The sequence below is a fragment of the Oncorhynchus clarkii genome, chromosome 24 (assembly GCF_045791955.1).
Source record: "Oncorhynchus clarkii lewisi isolate Uvic-CL-2024 chromosome 24, UVic_Ocla_1.0, whole genome shotgun sequence".
Lineage (NCBI taxonomy): Eukaryota > Metazoa > Chordata > Actinopteri > Salmoniformes > Salmonidae > Oncorhynchus > Oncorhynchus clarkii.
The window spans coordinates 13746455-13764627 of record NC_092170.1 but is presented as its reverse complement, the minus strand read 5'-3'; positions in this window follow the sequence as shown (position 1 = coordinate 13764627).

Below are 18173 nucleotides of genomic sequence, written 5' to 3'. Positions count from 1 at the left end.
TAAGGACAATGTAGTTGCATTGGATATACTTGTAGTTATCATGTACCTACCCATGAGAAAGCAACTTAATGTGAAGTGAATCCAAGTAGGGTATAACCTTTATAATTACTATGTAGTTACAATGTAACAACCTTTGCAGACATCAGGCTGACCAGGAGAAATAAGGAGACAGGATAATATTTTTCAGTATGACTTCCCTTTAATGGATTTGACAAAGGTTCATATTAACTGATAGCGCTACAACCTTGTTACCATGTAATTACGTAGTAACACATATGCAACTACTATGTCGCTACTACAGTTATTAATGTGTAGTTGCATAGTAATTGGGTGAACTTGTCCTTGCATTAGGCCTCACTACTGAAAACCTGTTCTGCAGGCTGAATCAAGTCATACTATAGCCACCGACCTAAGCCTTCAGGCCAGCCCACCAGTCCACCAGAAACCAATTGACTCATTGTTACCCAGAAGTGTTTTGTAGGGAGGGACCACTGTGCTGTTCAAAAGCAGAGCATGAAAAACAGTCCCATAGAAAGGGTGTCTGTCTGAAAAATGTCTGTGTGCATTCTGTGTACACATGTATCTTCTGTTGGCGCTACTTTGTTTGGAAGTGTCTGTAGTGCCTCGATCACGGACATGTGGGACTCAAACTGGTCATTCTGTTTGGGTAAGGAGACTAGCGAGGGCAATAAGCTACAAATACAGCGGTTGAAATCCCAGGCTAAAATAAACACAAAAAACTCTGGTCTGAAGAATGACCTCTTAACAGTGTGATATGTTTCCCGTACTGTCGGCCCCGTTATTGGAGGCTTTAGCTTTGAAAAGGTCAGGGGCAGCAGAAAAGTTGTTACTCTTGGAAATATGGATGTTGGAATGGACCATTTGCCACAATTGGGATAAAATACTACATGGACTCAATTGGATAGAAACATTAGAGAGATAGAGAGAGGTGGAAACTGAGCTGCACTTCCTAACCTCCTGCCAAATGTATGACCATATTAGACACATATTTCCCTCAGATTACACAGACCCACAAAGAATTCGAAAACAAATCCCATATCTATTTGGTGAAATACCAGTGTGACATCACATCAGCAAGATTTGTGACCTGTTGCCACAAGAAAAGGGCAACCAGTGAAGAGCAAATACCATTCTAAATACAACCCATATTTATGTTTATTTATTTTCCATTTTGTACTTTAACTATTTGCACATCATTGCAGCACTGTCTATAGACATAATATGACATTTTAAATTGCTTGGAACTTTTGTGAGTGTAATGTTTATTGTTCTTTTTTTTCTGTTTATTTCACTTTTGTTTATTATCTATTTGTCACGTTCTGACCTTGGTTATTTTGTTATGTCTTTGTTTTAGTATGGTCAGGGCGTGAGTTGGGTGAATTGTCTATGTTCCTTTTTCTATGATTTGGGATTTCTGTGTTTGGCCTGGTATGGTTCTCAATCAGAGGCAGCTGTCAATCATTGTTCCTGATTGAGAACCATACTTAGGTAGCCTGGTTTCACTTTTGAGTTGTGGGTGATTGTGTTTTCCGTGTTAGTGTTTGTGCCACACGGGACTGTTTCGTTTGTTTCATTCTTTCACTTTGTTATTTTGTAGTTTAGTGTTCTTGCAAATAAAGTTATAACGTTATGGACACTTACCACGCTGCAAATTGGTCTGATCTCTCTTACTCCTCGTCAGAAGAAGAGGACGAGCGTTACACTATTTCACTTGCTTTGGCAATGAAAACATTGTTTCCCATGCCAATAAAGCCATTTGAATTGAATTAGAGAGAGAGAGAGAGACCTATTTATTTGTTTACTTTAATATCATAAGCCCCTGGGCCAGATACAGAATGTGCCGTGTTCAAAGAGGTCATTAACAACTGCAGTTCATCTCACTGGCGCCTGTGTCATCAGCTCCACATCTTGACTTGGGTCAACGTTGTGCCAAAATGGAGGACCACTTTGGTTGAATCAAAGACTTTGTGGTTAAAACATTCAGCGAATCAATAACTAATTGGATGACACACTTGAGTGCGTAGTACTGTGTGCTGCCTCACCCGGCAGTGATCTTGCTTTGAAGTTCATTAACTAACAGATGGTGTACCACTAGAAACAACTGCATTCTGCCATTCTGAACATTACCTGCAACATCGTATTCCATTTTGTACGTTTTTTCTCGGTGTAGCCCGCTCATACGCACACGGAAAAGTATCCTGGGCTTTCACAGAGACGTATCACTAGAGTCCCACAAAATGGAATATAGTGTTGCGAATAAAGTTTGGAATGACACAATTTCATGTGTACAACATCTAAAGACCTGTATAACTATACTGAGAGCGTTGCTGTTTCCAAAAGGACATATTGTGTTTTTGGAGCCTATGTTCATGTTTCATCTCTGCCCCTATAACTGCTAAAAGAGCACGAGGAAGTCTATCATTGGTGGGCTAAGTTTCTCAAAAACAAGTGAGATCTTTAAAAAAGTGTCTGAACACTTCTAGAATATGCCACTTACATAAAAAAATGGACATTAGGTTCAAATAAAGTGAACTTCTCCTTTAATGTAATTGCACATAATGCCAATTAATAATGTACGCTACCCATGCAAACCAAAGCCTGACATTTGATTTGAAAAGCTCAATGACAGAAGCAGGAAACACAACTGGCAGGCATATTGCTTGGTTCATCAAATGTCCTGACAGGGTCTGTAAGCAACACCCAGCTGGGCTAAATTAGGTCCTCAGAAATCTCGAGACTCTCCCAAAAATAGGAAAATCGTGCAGCACAGCTATAGCAGCTTTGCTCTCGTAATTGTGGCACTACAGTCAAAATGACAGCCCTCATTTACCATTGTCTCTGGCTAAATACATGCCACGTCACCGAAAAGCCTGTCCTGAGTTGAACTGAGCTGAACATTTCTGCATTGTATGTTGAGCCAGCATCGGAGGGCATGTATCCAAAAGAAAAGCTGTCGGACCTTTGAAGTTTAGAGATTAGCTGTTATTTTGAAAATGTATTGTCTAAAATAAATTCCACAACTTTTCTGCTTAAAACGGCATTGTTCGCTTGGTACATCCATTTTTGGTCTATTAAATGAATGATATGCAGTATAGCCAATCATCAGCTGTTTACCAGAACAAGTGGTGGGGCAGCTGGTTTGTTGTTTTTCCAATCGCAGGAATGAGGAACCAGTCTAGCTCTTTCACACTCACCCCCTCCACACACACACTCACCCCCTCCACACACACACTTACACCCCCACTCTAAAAAGCAACTGTTCAACTCCACTATTTAGATATGCACATTCACAAGTACAATACTCTTCTCCTACATTGTGAGTTTCCCTTGAGTAGTTTCAATACCACAGAGGAGACCTACAGCTCAGCATTAGGGAGAAGGAACAGTCTCACATTGCCTTCTTATTCCTCTGGAGGAAAAAAAACTGTTAATGAGGACATCATTAGGGACTTTCCAAGGTTAAAGTAGATTTAGGTTGCTATGGTGAAAATGTATGGTGCGCATCAAAATAAGGGCTAAACTGCAGCGTTGGGAACCCTAGAAGGCAAAGCAGCACCAGGGTGTAATGAAAAGCAGTGGGCTACAAGTGGTGAGGTCACTGGCTCTCAAACACATATCCATGGTGACCTTGTCATCTGAAATAATCTGACTGTTCCCTGTTCCCATAAAAAAAGATTATGTAACGTAAAACCAATGTCAAGTTTTGGTTGATATTTAATTGAGTTGAAATGTTAGTTCAACACGTTTTTGCCCGGTGGCTATCTATCTGAAGGATCTCTTATGCTCCTACTCTGATCGGTTGAAAGGTGACAGCTACTTTCATAAAGTCTACCAGCATGGGTATAATACCTTAGAAGTCTAAAACAATAGTCATTGAGTAGTAAATCAAATCAAATCAAATGTTATTTGTCACATGCTTCGTAAACAACAGGTGTAGACTAACAGTGAAATGCTTACTTACAGGCCCTTCCCAACAATGCAGAGAGAAAAATATAGAAAAAATATAGAAAAAATTATAACAGGTGGAATAAATACACAATGAGTAACGATAACTTGCCTATATACATACTATTGTTAGAAAATAAATGTTTGCGATTGCATGAAGGCTGAATACTTACCAAGGAACATATGTTGATGGTAGTGCTTTGGCAAGGATTTTCACATACTACACTCACACGACCCTACAAGTGACATGACAAATAGATTTTCGGTTGGCATTCTTTCCAAATGGGTAACAATAAAGTCAAGATGAATTGTAACAGAGCCATTGTGTGTGAAAGTGACTTATTTCCCCGGTTTCCACTGTCCGCCTCCAAACCAACTAGAATGAGAAGAAGAAACAAGACGTCTATATTTTCACCTGGGTTTCCAGTGAGTGTCTGTGGTTATGTTGTGCAATATTTCCCCTTAATTCTTGTGACTAGGGGGCAGTATTTTCATTTTTGGAAAAATAACGTTCCCAAAGTAAATGGGATATTTTGTCAGGACAAGATGCTAGAATATGCATATAATTGACAGGATAGGATAGAAAACACTCTAAGGTTTCCAAAACTGTACAAATATTGTCTGTGAGTATAACAGAACTGATATTGCAGGCAAAAGCCTGAGAAAAATCCAATCGGAAGTGCCTCAAGTTTTGAAAGCTCTGCGTTCCAATGTGTCCCTATTGAGCAGTGAATGGGCTATCAACCAGATTACTTTTTCTACGTATCCCCCAAGGCGTCTACAGCATTGTGACGTAGTTTTACGCCTTTATGTTGAAGAATACCCGTAAGCGGCCACATTGTGTAAGTGGTCACCTGATGGCTCTCAGAGTGATTCTCGCGTAAAATACAGAGGTAGCCATTTTTCCAATCGGTCCTACTGAAAAACCAATTGTCCCGGTGGATATATTATCGAATAGATATTTGAAAAACACCTTGAGGATTGATTATAAACAACGTTTGCCATGTTTCTGTCGATATTATGGAGCTAATTTGGAGATTTTTTCGGCGTTGTCATGACCGCAATTTCCGGTCGATTTCTCAGCCAAACGTGAAGAACAAACGGAGCTATTTCGCCTACAAAAATAATATTTTTGGAAAAAAGGAACATTGGCTATCTAACTGGGAGTCTCGTGAGTGAAAACATCCGAAGCTCATCAAAGGTAAACAATTTAATTTGATTTATTTTCTGATTTTCGTGGACATAATGCTAGGCTGTCGATAAACTTGCACAAACGCTTGTCTTGCTTTGGCTGTAAAGCATATTTTGAAAATGAGATGACAGGGTGATTAACAAAAGGCTAAGCTGTGTCTCAATATATTTCACTTGTGATTTTCATGAATAGGAATATCTTCTAGTAATATTTATGTCCGTTGCGTTATGCTAATTAGTGTCAGTCGATGATTACGCTCCCGGATCCGGGATGGGGTGTCACGTTCCAACCAATCTGTCAGTAGAAGGGGTACTTGCTGATGATTCCCATTAAATTCTACCACATCAAGGAAACAACAAAACAGAAGAAAAACATTGATATGCCAAAATTGTTGAAACGGATATGATTTAAACCAGACGGAACATTACGATTTTATAAAAGAGGGATCAGACAGCAATGTACACAACTACATCACTGAGCACACATAGGCCTATACAAACAGAAAAAAAAGTTAATTCCAATTTTCATTCAACAGACTTTACCGTATTCTTATGCAAGTTTGAACTGGTCACCACTGCTATGGACATTTCCACTCCTTAGTTCAGAGAAAATATAATGTACGAAGACACACACCATTAACGTATTATAAGGTGACTTATAAGTGTCGTCTCACATCTCTGAGGCTTCCTATGCCTTTCGTTTAGCTCTGAAATAAACATGATTTGTACATGGACCTTAGAAAGACATTGGTTACATCCCAAATAGCACCCTGTTCCCTATACAGTAAAGTGCCCTACTTTTGACCAGGGCCCTATGGTAAAAAAAGAAGGGGGAAAGTAGTGCACTAGATAGGAAATAGGGTGCCATTTGGGATTTATGTTGAGGATGGTCTTGATATAGTCTTGATATAGATTAGTGTATTCTGATAAAATGAACTGGCAGTTATAGGAGTTGGCTTCAAAGGTTCCGGGTGTCCACAGTCACGTGAGTACTGCCATTTGATGTGGCCATGCTGAAGACGTGAACAATGAGAGTTTCACTTGCCTGCGAGACTTTGCCCAATTTCAACGCTTGCTTGCCCTCACATAACAAAGCCTGCCTTTGTTATCTTAAGGGGATAGAATCAATGGATGGCAGGAATCCACCAGCCGTGCCAAAGGACTTTGATAATTTCAAATGCCCTCTGGGATGCTTGGCTGTAGCATGTCCTCGTTTAAAAACAAAATACGCTCCACTCACAGACACACACACACACATCCAATTTTCAATAATGAGTACACACAAGGTATCTCAAACTTACTCCAGTTGCTGGAGGGGGAGAGAAAGAGAGAGAGAGAGATGTTTCAGCCCTATAAAGGCCTGTTGATCTGCTCTGTTATTATCGGTGAATCACAGCAGAAGGAGACAGCATGGGTTTAATCTTAATTTGCTGTGTTTGCTTAACGAGTTTACAGTAGAGTGATTTCTCTCCCCTCCTCCGCATTCACTGAGCCACTCAGAGGGAAGCTCTGTTCGGGGGAGGATAGTTTTACCGACAGTCAGCCAGGCAGAATGGAAACAATTTGGAAGGACATCTACTCTGTTGTGCTAGGATGAAAGTAATGACATCTTCAATGCTGTTTTCACCCTCGGAGTGATTTTAACAATGTATCTGCCTGTGGGGGCTTAATGAAGTAGGCTGAGGGATGTGCAGTGAACTGTCTCTGCCCACTGGTTCACCCCGTTCTCTCTGTCCACTGAATCACACTGGACGCATATGGTGTTCTGCAGACCTGGGTCCAAATAGTGTTTGAAATATTTCATATACTTTTAGTTGTGCTTGGTTCAGCTTGTCTGGTGCGATGGTCCCAAAAGTGCAAACGCCACCCACCCGGAGCTCCAGGTAGGCTCAGTAAAACATACAAAGTGTCTGAATGAATATACCTTTTAAAACTGAGTTCTGTGGTGTAATGGTGAAGGGATAATGCTGCATTTGATCACTGTATGCAAAAACAAAATATAAACTTCTGATTAAGGAATTACAGGGATTTTTACTACATTTTATACTTTTTTACGGTACAAGGTTATGGTAATGCACCATGTACATAATAGTACTGCGCTGCACATTGAACGTATTCTTAAATGTTTCTAAATTGTTTTCATTGGAGAAAATATGTGGTCAATCATATTCCCAAGGGGCAGTAAAACGGTTTTATATAACGGGTGTTCTCATGCTATTCATCTGTTTGTTTTCAAAGTGACGACATTGGATAAAAGACTGAGTTCAAAATATATAAAACACTATACAGCCATACCGGTGAGCTGATCTTAGGTTTGACAAGGTATTGGATTTCACATGATGAGAGAACGATAATGTTATATAACAGCGGACCTCGAATACAGCCAACACACCCCATCCATCATTGTCAGTCTTTAAAGTATCCACATGCCACACACTGTACCATTTTTTTATACCCTGAGGGTTCGTAAAGAACGGCTCCAAAGAAAGATCATAACAAAATTATGACTATTAGGATAGATTTGAATTCATGCATTAATTAGCTATCTATTATTTTCCATGTCATATATAGGTTTTGAGGATGGATAGGGGTCAATTATGTGTATGCTGTTTAATGACACACCTAGTCCTTTTGATTTCAATTTGTCACGAATTGGTTGTAGCTTTAAATCACAATATTGCTGACGTTGGTATTGCAGTACTGTTCACTGGCAAATTTTCAAATCAAATCAAATGTATTTATATAGCCCTTCGTACATCAGCTGATATCTCAAAGTGCTGTACAGAAACCCAGCCTAAAACCCCAAACAGCAAGCAATGCAGGTGTAGAAGCACGGTGGCTAGGAAAAACTCCCTAGAAAGGCCAAAACCTAGGAAGAAACCTAGAGAGGAACCAGGCTATGTGGGGTGGCCAGTCATCTTCTGGCTGTGCCGGGTGGAGGTTATAACAGAACATGGCCAAGATGTTCAAATGTTCATAAATGACCAGCATGGTCCAATAATAACAAGGCAGAACAGTTGAAACTGGAGCAGCAGCACGGCCAGGTGGACTGGGGACAGCAAGGAGTCATCATGTCAGGTAGTCCTGAGGCATGGTCCTAGGGCTCAGGTCCTCCGAGAGAGAGAAAGAAAAAGAGAATTAGAGAGAGCATACTTAAATTCACACAGGACACCGAATAGGACAGGAGAAGTACTCCAGATATAACAAACTGACCCAATATGTTCTTGATATGTTCTGATGTTCTGTTCTGTTCTGATGTTCTGATGTTCTTGATATGTTCTTCAAAAGAGAGATCAGGGTCCAGAGTAACGGCGTGGTCCTTCCCAGTTTTATTTGACTTATTTACTTTTTGGTTTGAAATACTAACATTTCCATGTCGACTTTTTCAAAGCATTTTGTCTAAATGTACCTACTCTTTAGGAACATCAAACATGTAAAACCTTGAGAAATGCCTGGCTCAATGGAGACAGTTTAAGTTATTTTCATATAGCCTTTCCTTAGTTTGAGAGTCCTTCACTCTTGGTAACCTGCAGATGTAGATTAGCTGCATGTTCTCTCTCTCTGGACAGTAGAACCAGAGAGAGAGAGAGAGAACATCTGGTTCTTCCTACACACTTTGCTACAAATGGCTGATCAAAGACAAAGAACCAAAACTGTAATGAGTGTGTTACGTCTGAGCATATCCTTATTCCGCTCAAACCTGTAGGTTTAAACAGAATGGCCATTTTTCATTTAGTGTTTTGGACAAATAATGTGAAATGAAAGTTTCATGGCACCTGTATTATTAGAAGGTAGAGAAAGCAAGTGATAGATTAGCTAAAACTATGGCCTGTGGATAGATATTTTGGAGTGACTCGTGTCCAGTAGAGTATATCCCTGTCTTTCAACAGGTACTTAATGCAAAATACCACAAGCGGTGTCAAGTTCCTCTCCAGAAGATACAGTGCCTTGCGGAAGTATTCGGCCCCCTTGAACTTTGCGACCTTTTGCCACATTTCAGGCTTCAAACATAAAGATTTAAACTGTATTTTTTTGTGAAGAATCAACAACAAGTGGGACACAATCATGAAGTGGAACGACATTTATTGGATATTTCAAACTTTTTTAACAAATCAAAAACTGAAATATTGGGCGTGCAAAATTATTCAGCCCCTTTACTTTCAGTGCAGCAAACTCTCTCCAGAAGTTCAGTGAGGATCTCTGAATGATCCAATGTTGACCTAAATGACTAATGATGATAAATACAATCCACCTGTGTGTAATCAAGTCTCCATATAAATGCACCTGCACTGTGATAGTCTCAGAGGTCCGTTAAAAGCGCAGAGAGCATCATGAAGAACAAGGAACACACCAGGCAGGTCCGAGATACTGTTGTGAAGAAATTTAAAGCCGGATTTGGATACAAACAGATTTCCCAAGCTTTAAACATCCCAAGGAGCACTGTGCAAGCGATAATATTGAAATGGAAGGAGTATCAGACCACTGAAAATCTACCAAGACCTGGCCGTCCCTCTAAACTTTTAGCTCATACAAGGAGAAGACTGATCAGAGATGCAGCCAAGAGGCCCATGATCACTCTGGATGAACTGCAGAGATCTACAGCTGAGGTGGGAGACTCTGTCCATAGGACAACAATCAGTCGTATATTGCACAAATCTGGCCTTTATGGAAGAGTGGCAAGAAGAAAGCCATTTCTTAAAGATATCCATAAAAAGTGTCGTTTAAAGTTTGCCACAAGCCACCTGGGAGACACACCAAACATGTGGAAGAAGGTGCTCTGGTCAGATGAAACCAAAATTGAATTTTTTGGCAACAATGCAAAACGTTATGTTTGGCGTAAAAGCAACACAGCTCATCACCCTGAACACACCATCCCCACTGTCACACATGGTGGTGGCAGCATCATGGTTTGGGCCTGCTTTTCTTCAGCAGGGACAGGGAAGATGGTTAAAATTGATGGGAAGATGGATGGAGCCAAATACAGGACCATTCTGGAAGAAAACCTGATGGAGTCTGCAAAAGACCTGAGACTGGGACGGAGATTTGTCTTCCAACAAGACAATGATCCAAAACATAAAGCAAAATCTACAATGGAATGGTTCAAAAATAAACATATCCAGGTGTTAGAATGGCCAAGTCAAAGTCCAGACCTGAATCCAATCGAGAATCTGTGGAAAGAACTGAAAACTGCTGTTCACAAATGCTCTCCATCCAACCTCACTGAGCTCGAGCTGTTTTGCAAGGAGGAATGGGAAAAAATGTCAGTCTCTCGATGTGCAAAACTGATAGAGACATACCCCAAGCGACTTACAGCTGTAATCGCAGCAAAAGGTGGCGCTACAAAGTATTAATTTAAGGGGGCTGAATAATTTTGCACGGCCAATTTTTCAGTTTTTGATTTGTTAAAAAAGTTTGAAATATTCAATAAATGTCGTTCCACTTCATGATTGTGTCCCACTTGTTGTTGATTCTTCACAAAAAAATACAGTTTTATATCTTTATGTTTGAAGCCTGAAATGTGGCAAAAGGTCGCAAAGTTCAAGGGGGCCGAATACTTTCGCAAGGTACTGTATACTGTCCCCTCTCAGGTGTACAGAACCCCTCATCAGTTGGCCAATCGTAAATGAGCTCAAGCTTCTTTAGCTTGGTGCTAACATAATGCTGCGACTGACATGGTTGTCAATGTGCTCTACAAGCGTTTATGTGGCGGCCTGGACCACAGTGGGCACGGTGAGAACAGTAAATTCTAGATTATTCAATCCTTGATGTATTAAAACAGCAGAGAGGCTTACACACCATATAAACATGGAGGCAGACAGTTTGAATTAGATGTGTATGTGGTGTCATGGCCGTGGCTCAGATTCCCAGCTCCCTCATCATTCCAAATGGATTCTGTAATATATCACTGTCAATTTAATCCAGCCTTTCATCAAATGTATTTAAATCAGAGACAAACCACTACATACAAGTAGTATTTTGCTTGAGCCTGCCTGGAGTGCAATTGGTTCCATTGTGCCAAACAAGCTCAATCAGGCACAGCAAACATATTTCTATGATTTGAAATACTATTTGAACTCAGGTCTGGCAGTCAGTTCCTTTTCACGGCCGCTATGTGCTTGTACACATGGAGGACATACATTGTGCTGGTTAGGATTCAGTTGTCTTAGCTTGTTGTCAGCAATACCATCTAGAGTCAGGTTTTTTTATTCCTCTCAAGCCTTTTAGACTTCTAAATGCTAAACATGATGGATCCCTGTTTTCTATTATTTTCACTGCCTGGAAGAATCCGACAGTCTCTCATTTGGACGCTGGAAAGTGACTCCAGGAAAGCAACACCTCATTCCAAACACATTTCAGCTGTTAGGTGCTATTATTCCATTCCGATGATGACAGACAAATGTCATCCAGAGAATCCCTTCCAAATAAAACTCTCATATAGTAGAGTTAGTAAGGACAAATAATGAAGAGGTTTGGAAAAGAACTAACAAATAGATTTTTAAAAAGACATTTTGTTCTTCACATTGGGAAAAGTTAAATCAATAAACAATCTAAAAAAAACATTCAACTGATTCTGTTTGCTCATATGTTGTAATTTGACCACAGTGATTTCATAGACTTGACCTTGAGGCCCAGCTATTCAATCAGCTTTAAAAAACAAAAAACAAGAACTGCTGCAAACTGTTAACCTCTGACATATGATATTGTTTTGGGAATATTACAACATGAATGTAGACACATTCGTAGTACATAACATGCTATGGCAGACCTACAGATTTTCCACACTACACTGTACAGAACATGTCTGAAAACCAAGCATGACAGCAGGGGTTAGTCTGAAAATACGTGTGGCTCACCTTATCCATTCTTCTCTACACAGTCGACTTCATCATCATCATCATTTTTTCATCATCAAAATTCGTCAGTTAAAAACTACAAACAAAGCCTATAGGATAACACACCAACATAATAATAATACACATTTTCAGTCTCATCCTCATCATGCAAATAAGAGTCTGTTCTTAATACATTTACCTGTAAAAACAGGGTAAATCAATATAAATCATCAGGAGTGATTATGATATCAAACTACATGGCGTTATCTAATGAGTTTGAGACTGAAAACAATCCAAATGTCCTAAACCTGGCAATGAAAAAGCAACAGGCCCCTAGCTCTGCCTGTAGTCCTTCACCTTGAATTGCTTCAATGAGACCAGATGCTTCCTGGAATGTGGGCAGATTAAAGCAGCTGGAGAGACAGACTGCCATCTTTATCAGTGAGGAGCCCCACAACCTACATAGTTCCTCTGTGTGTGAATACAGGTCAGACCTTCCCCTATCACTCAGGGCCAGCCAGGGGGCTGAAGTTAGACCAGGGAGAGGCTTAGACCTTCCCCTAGCACTCAGGGCCAACCAAGGGGCTGCAGTTAGACCAGGGAGAGGCTCAGACCTTCCCCTAGCACTCAGGGCCAGCCAAGGGGCTGCAGATAGACCAGGGAGAGGCTCAGACCTTCCCCTAGCACTCAGGGCCAGCCAGGGGGCTGCAGTTAGACTAGAGAGAGGCTCAGACTTTCCCCTAGCACTCAGGGCTAGCCAGGGGGCTGCAGTTAGACCAGGGAGAGGCTCAGACCTTCCCCTAACACTCAGGGCCAGCCAGGGGGCTGCAGTTAGACCAGGGAGAGGCTCAGACCTTCCCCTAGCACTCAGGGCCAGCCAGGGGGCTGCAGTTAGACCAGGGAGAGGCTCAGACCTTCCCCTAGCACTCAGGGTCAGCCAGGTGGCTGGTAGTTAGACCAGAGAGAGGCTCAGACCTCCATGACAGCTCTCTCCCTGTGGAGATGGGATGTGAGAGATGTCGCTGAGAAAGTTAGCGGAGATGTTTTGTATTGGCATTGCCAACATCAGACTGCGCCAAACGTCCAATGTATAGTGTAGCTGTAAGGTTGTAGAATGGGTTTTGTCAAACAGAGGGGTGGACCAATGACAGTAGATTTTGAGTGTTCAGGATGAAGTGAACAGGGTAGAAAGTCAACCCATTCTCACTTGGAATCTGCCTGATAAGAATGAAGTCATGCTAAGTCAAATAATCAGTAGTGATAAGTTGAACATCAGTCCACCGTTGAGTTGTTGCACTCACATCTGTATTTATGAAGTGCTTTGAAAGGCTGGTCATGACACACATCAACACCATCATCCCAGACATCATCATAGTCCCTCTCCAATTCGCATACCATCCTAATAGATCTACAGATGAAACCATCTTAATTGCACTTCACACTGACCTCTCCCACCTGGACAAGAGGGGAAATAACAATGTGAGAATGCTGTTCATAGACTACAGCTCAGCATTCAACACCATAGTCCGCTCCAAGCTCATCACCAAACTTTGACTGAAACCCTCCCTCTGCAACTGGATCCTAGACTCCCTAACGGGCCGGCCCCAGGTGGTGGGGATCCTCAACACCCTCATGGGTGTGTGCTTAGTTCCCTTCTGTACTCCCTGTTCACCCAGTCTCCAACACCATCAGCAAGTTTGCTGATGACACGACGATGGTAGGCCTGATCTCCGACGGCGATGAGTCAGCCTACAGGGAGCAGGTCAGAGACTTAGCACAGTGGTGCCAGGACAACAACACCTCTTCCCCCTCAGGAGGCTGAAAAGATTTGGCATGGGACCCTCGGATCCTCAAAAAGTTCTACAGCTGCACCATCGAGGGCATCTTGACTGGCTGCATCACCGCTTGGTATGTCAAATGCACCACCTTGACCGCAAAGTGCTACAGAGGGTGATGCGGACAGCCCAGTACATCACTGTGGCCGAGCTCCCTGCCATCCAGGACCTCAATATCAGGCAGTGTCAGAGGAAGGCCTGAAAAATTGCCAAAGAATCCAGCCACCCAAGTCATAGACTGTTCACTTTGTTACCGATCGTCAAACGGCACCGGAGCATCAGCTCTCGGACCAACAGCTTCTACCTCCAAGCCATACGTTTAAATAGCTGGACTGCTAAATAGTACATTTATGGTCCCCAAACTATACACACACTCCGTAGACTATATACACACGCCATATACACACACTCTGTAGACTATATATACACACCATATACACACACTCTGTAGACTAAATATATAGACTAAATATATATATATATATATATATATATATATATATATATATATATATATATATATATATATACATATATATATATATATATACACCATATACACACACTCCGTAGACTATATACACACACCATATACACACACTCTGTAGACTATATATACACACCATATACACACTCACTAGACGATATATACAAACCACATACACACACTCACTAGACTATATATATACACCATACACACACACTCCGTAGACTATATACACACACCATATACACACACTCTGTAGACTATATATACACACCATATACACACTCTCTAGACTATATATACACACCATATACACATACTCCGTAGACTATATATGCACACCATATACACACTCACTAAACTATATATACACACACCATATACACACACTCTGTAGACTATATATATATACACACCATATTCACACTCACTAGACTATATGCAGTGCCTTGCAAAAATATTCACCCCCTTGGCATTTTTCCTACTTTGTTGCATTACAACCTGTAATTTAAATTGATTTTTATTTGGATTTTATGTAATAGACATACACAAAATAGTCCAAATTACTTCTAAAAATAAAAAACAGAAAAGTGGTGCATGCATATGTATCATCCCCTTTGCTATGAAGCCCCTAAATAAGATCTGGTGCAACCAATTACCTTCAGAAGTCACATAATTAGTTAAATAAAGTCCACCTGTGTGCAATCTAAGTGTCACATAATCTGACACATGATCTCAGTATATATACACCTGTTCTGAAAGGCCCCAGAGTCTGCAACACCAATAAGCAAGGGGCACAACCAAGCAAGCGGCACCATGAAGACCAAGGAGCTCTCCAAACAGGTCAGGGATAAAGTTGTGGAGAAGTACAGATCAGGGTTGGGTTATAAAAAAATATCTGAAACTTTGAACATCCCACGGAGCACCATTTAAATCCATAATTAAAAAATGGAAAGAATATGGCACCACAACAAACCTGCCAAGAGAGGGCCACCCACCAAAACTCACAGACCAGGCAAGGATGGCATTAGTCAGAGAGGCATCAAAGAGACCAAAGATAACCCTGAAGGAGCTGCAAAGTTCCACAGCGGAGATTAGAGTATCTGTCCATAGGACCACTTTAAGCCATACACTCCACAGAGCTGGGCTTTACAGAAGAGTGACCAGACAAAAATTAGCAAACATGTTTGGTGTTTGCCAAAAGGCATGTGGGAGACTCTCCAAACATATGGTCAGATGAGATTAAAATTGAGCTTTTTGGCCATCAAGGAAAATGCTATGTCTGGCGCAAAAGTGAAGCATGGTGACGGCAGCATCATGCTGTGGGGATGTTTTTCATCGGCAGGGACTGGGAAACTGGTCAAAATTGAAGGAATTATGGATGGTGCTAAATACAGGGAAATTCTAAGCAAAGGCTGGTGGTAGAGCCATTTTTTATTGAATGGTCTGCCTATCCATGTGAGAGACGCAGACTCGGTCTAAACCTTTGAGTCTTTATACTCATCTCTTCAATAAATACTAATCTCTTCAATAGGTCCTCTGATTGAGTGTAGTCTGGCCCAGGAGTGTGAAGGTGAACGGAAAGGCACTGGAGCAACGAACCGCCATTGCTGTCTCTGCCTGGCCGGTTCCCCTCACTCCACTGGAATTCTCTGCCTCAAACCCTATTACAGGGGCTGAGTTACTGGTACTCTTTCATGCAATCCCTAGGAGGGGTGTGTCACTTGAGTGGGTTGAGTCACTGACGCCCTCCCTTGGGTTGTGCCGTGGGGGAGATCTTCGTGGGCTATACTCGGCCTTGTCAAAGGATGGTAAGTTGGTGGTTGAAGATATCCCTCTAGTGGTGTGGGGGCTGTGCTTTGGCAAAGTGGGTGGGGTTATATCCTGCCTGTTTGGCCCTGTCCGGGTTTAATGTCGGACGGGGCTACAGTGTCTCCCGACTCCTCCTGTCTCAGCCTCCAGTATTTATGCTGAAAAAGTGTATGTGTCGGGGGATAGGGTCAGTCTGTTATATCTGGAGTATTTCCCCTGTCTTATCCGGTGTCCTGTGTGAATGTATGCTCTCTCTAATTCTCTCTTTTTTTTCTCTCTTTCTTTTCTCTCTTTCTTTCTTTCATTCTCTCTCTCTGAGGACCTGAGCCCTAGGACCATGCCTCAGGACTACCTGGCCTGATGACTCCTTGCTGTCCCCAGTCCACCTGGTCGTGCTGCTGCTCCAGTTTCAACTGTTCTGCCTGCGGCTATGGAACCCTGACCTGTTCACCGGATGTGCTACCTGTCCCAGACCTGCTGTTTTCAACTCACTAGAGACAGCAGGAGCGGTAGGGATACGCTGAATTATCGGCTATGAAAGTCAACTGACATTTACCCCTGAGGTGCTGACCTGTTGCATCCTCAACAACCACTGTGATTGTTATTATTTGACCCTGCTCTTCATCTATGAACATTTGAACATCTTGACCATGTTCTGTTATACTCTCCACCCGGCACAGCCAGAAGAGGACTGGCCACCCCTCATAGTCTGGTTCCTCTCTAGGTTTCTTCCTAGGTTCTGGCCTTTCTAGGGAGTTTTTCCTAGCCACCGTGCTTCTACACCTGCATTCCTTGCTGTTTGGGGTTTTAGGCTGGGTTTCTGTACAGCACTTTGTGACATTAGCTGATGTAAGTCGGGCTTAATAAATACATTTGATTGATTGATTGACACTCACACAAAACCTACACACACACTCACACACACACCCACACACACACACATGCCGACACAACAAAAACACACATACATATACACTTTTACACTCATCATTTGCTGCTGCTACTCTGTTCTTTATTTGACTATTCCATGCGAGAAATTGCCAAGAAACTGAAGATCTTTACTTTGGGAATTCAAAAGTACAATTCTTGTCTTTCATAATTTGGTCCGATATACTTGGATGTGTAGTGTCAGCATTTGTCATCCCTAAATGTGCTTATCTTGCCAATGAAAAAGTTATTTGAAGTAGTTTACAATATCAGTGGGCTTTGTGATGAATGAGCCATCTGATTCAATGAATGAAGAAGCCGAGTAGGCTTTTTTCACAAATATTTCATTTAAGGTACCCCAACGCTTTTTACTATCATTATTTATATAATTTATCTTTGTTTCATAGTGTAGTTTATTTTTATTTTGTTTAGTCACAGATTTCTTAATTTGCAGTACGTTTGCCAATCAGTTGGGCTGCCAGACTTAATTGCAATACCTTTTGCCTCATCCCTTTCAACCATAACATTTTTCAATTCCTCATCAATCCAAGGGGATTTAACAGTTTTTACAGTCATTTTCTTAATGGCTTATTAGTAATTAAGTTGTATTCGGCGCATGTGACAAATACCATTTGATTTGATGTGTGCGTGCGTGCGTGCATTCTTTCTGGTTGCCTCAGTGGGGTCTTTACTCCGCAGTGTGAGAGCTACTGCACAGATAGAGCTAATAGCGTCAGTAGACAGTTGTGTTCCCAGCCGTGTCTCCTGAGATGTGGGTGTGATGGTCACTACAGCAGAAGTGCAAAGGGCTCTGATTACTCCCTACACCCTCAGCTGCTTCACGGTTATGACAAGCTCTCTCTCTAGACCGTGAGACCCTAACTTTCTTCTCTCTGCGGGCCCGCAGGAGAAAAACAAAGGCTCTGAGAACCTATTACACCCACAGAGAAGCCTTCTCAAGTGAGATAGCAATCCTCTATCATACAAAACGGTCAATACTTTTGTCACATAAGAGCAAAATAACAGAAAGACTATACCAAGCCCATAAGACCACAAAAACACATTACCAAACACAATTCATACCATTCCACTTTTACATGCCTAACAATAAGTCAACTTTTC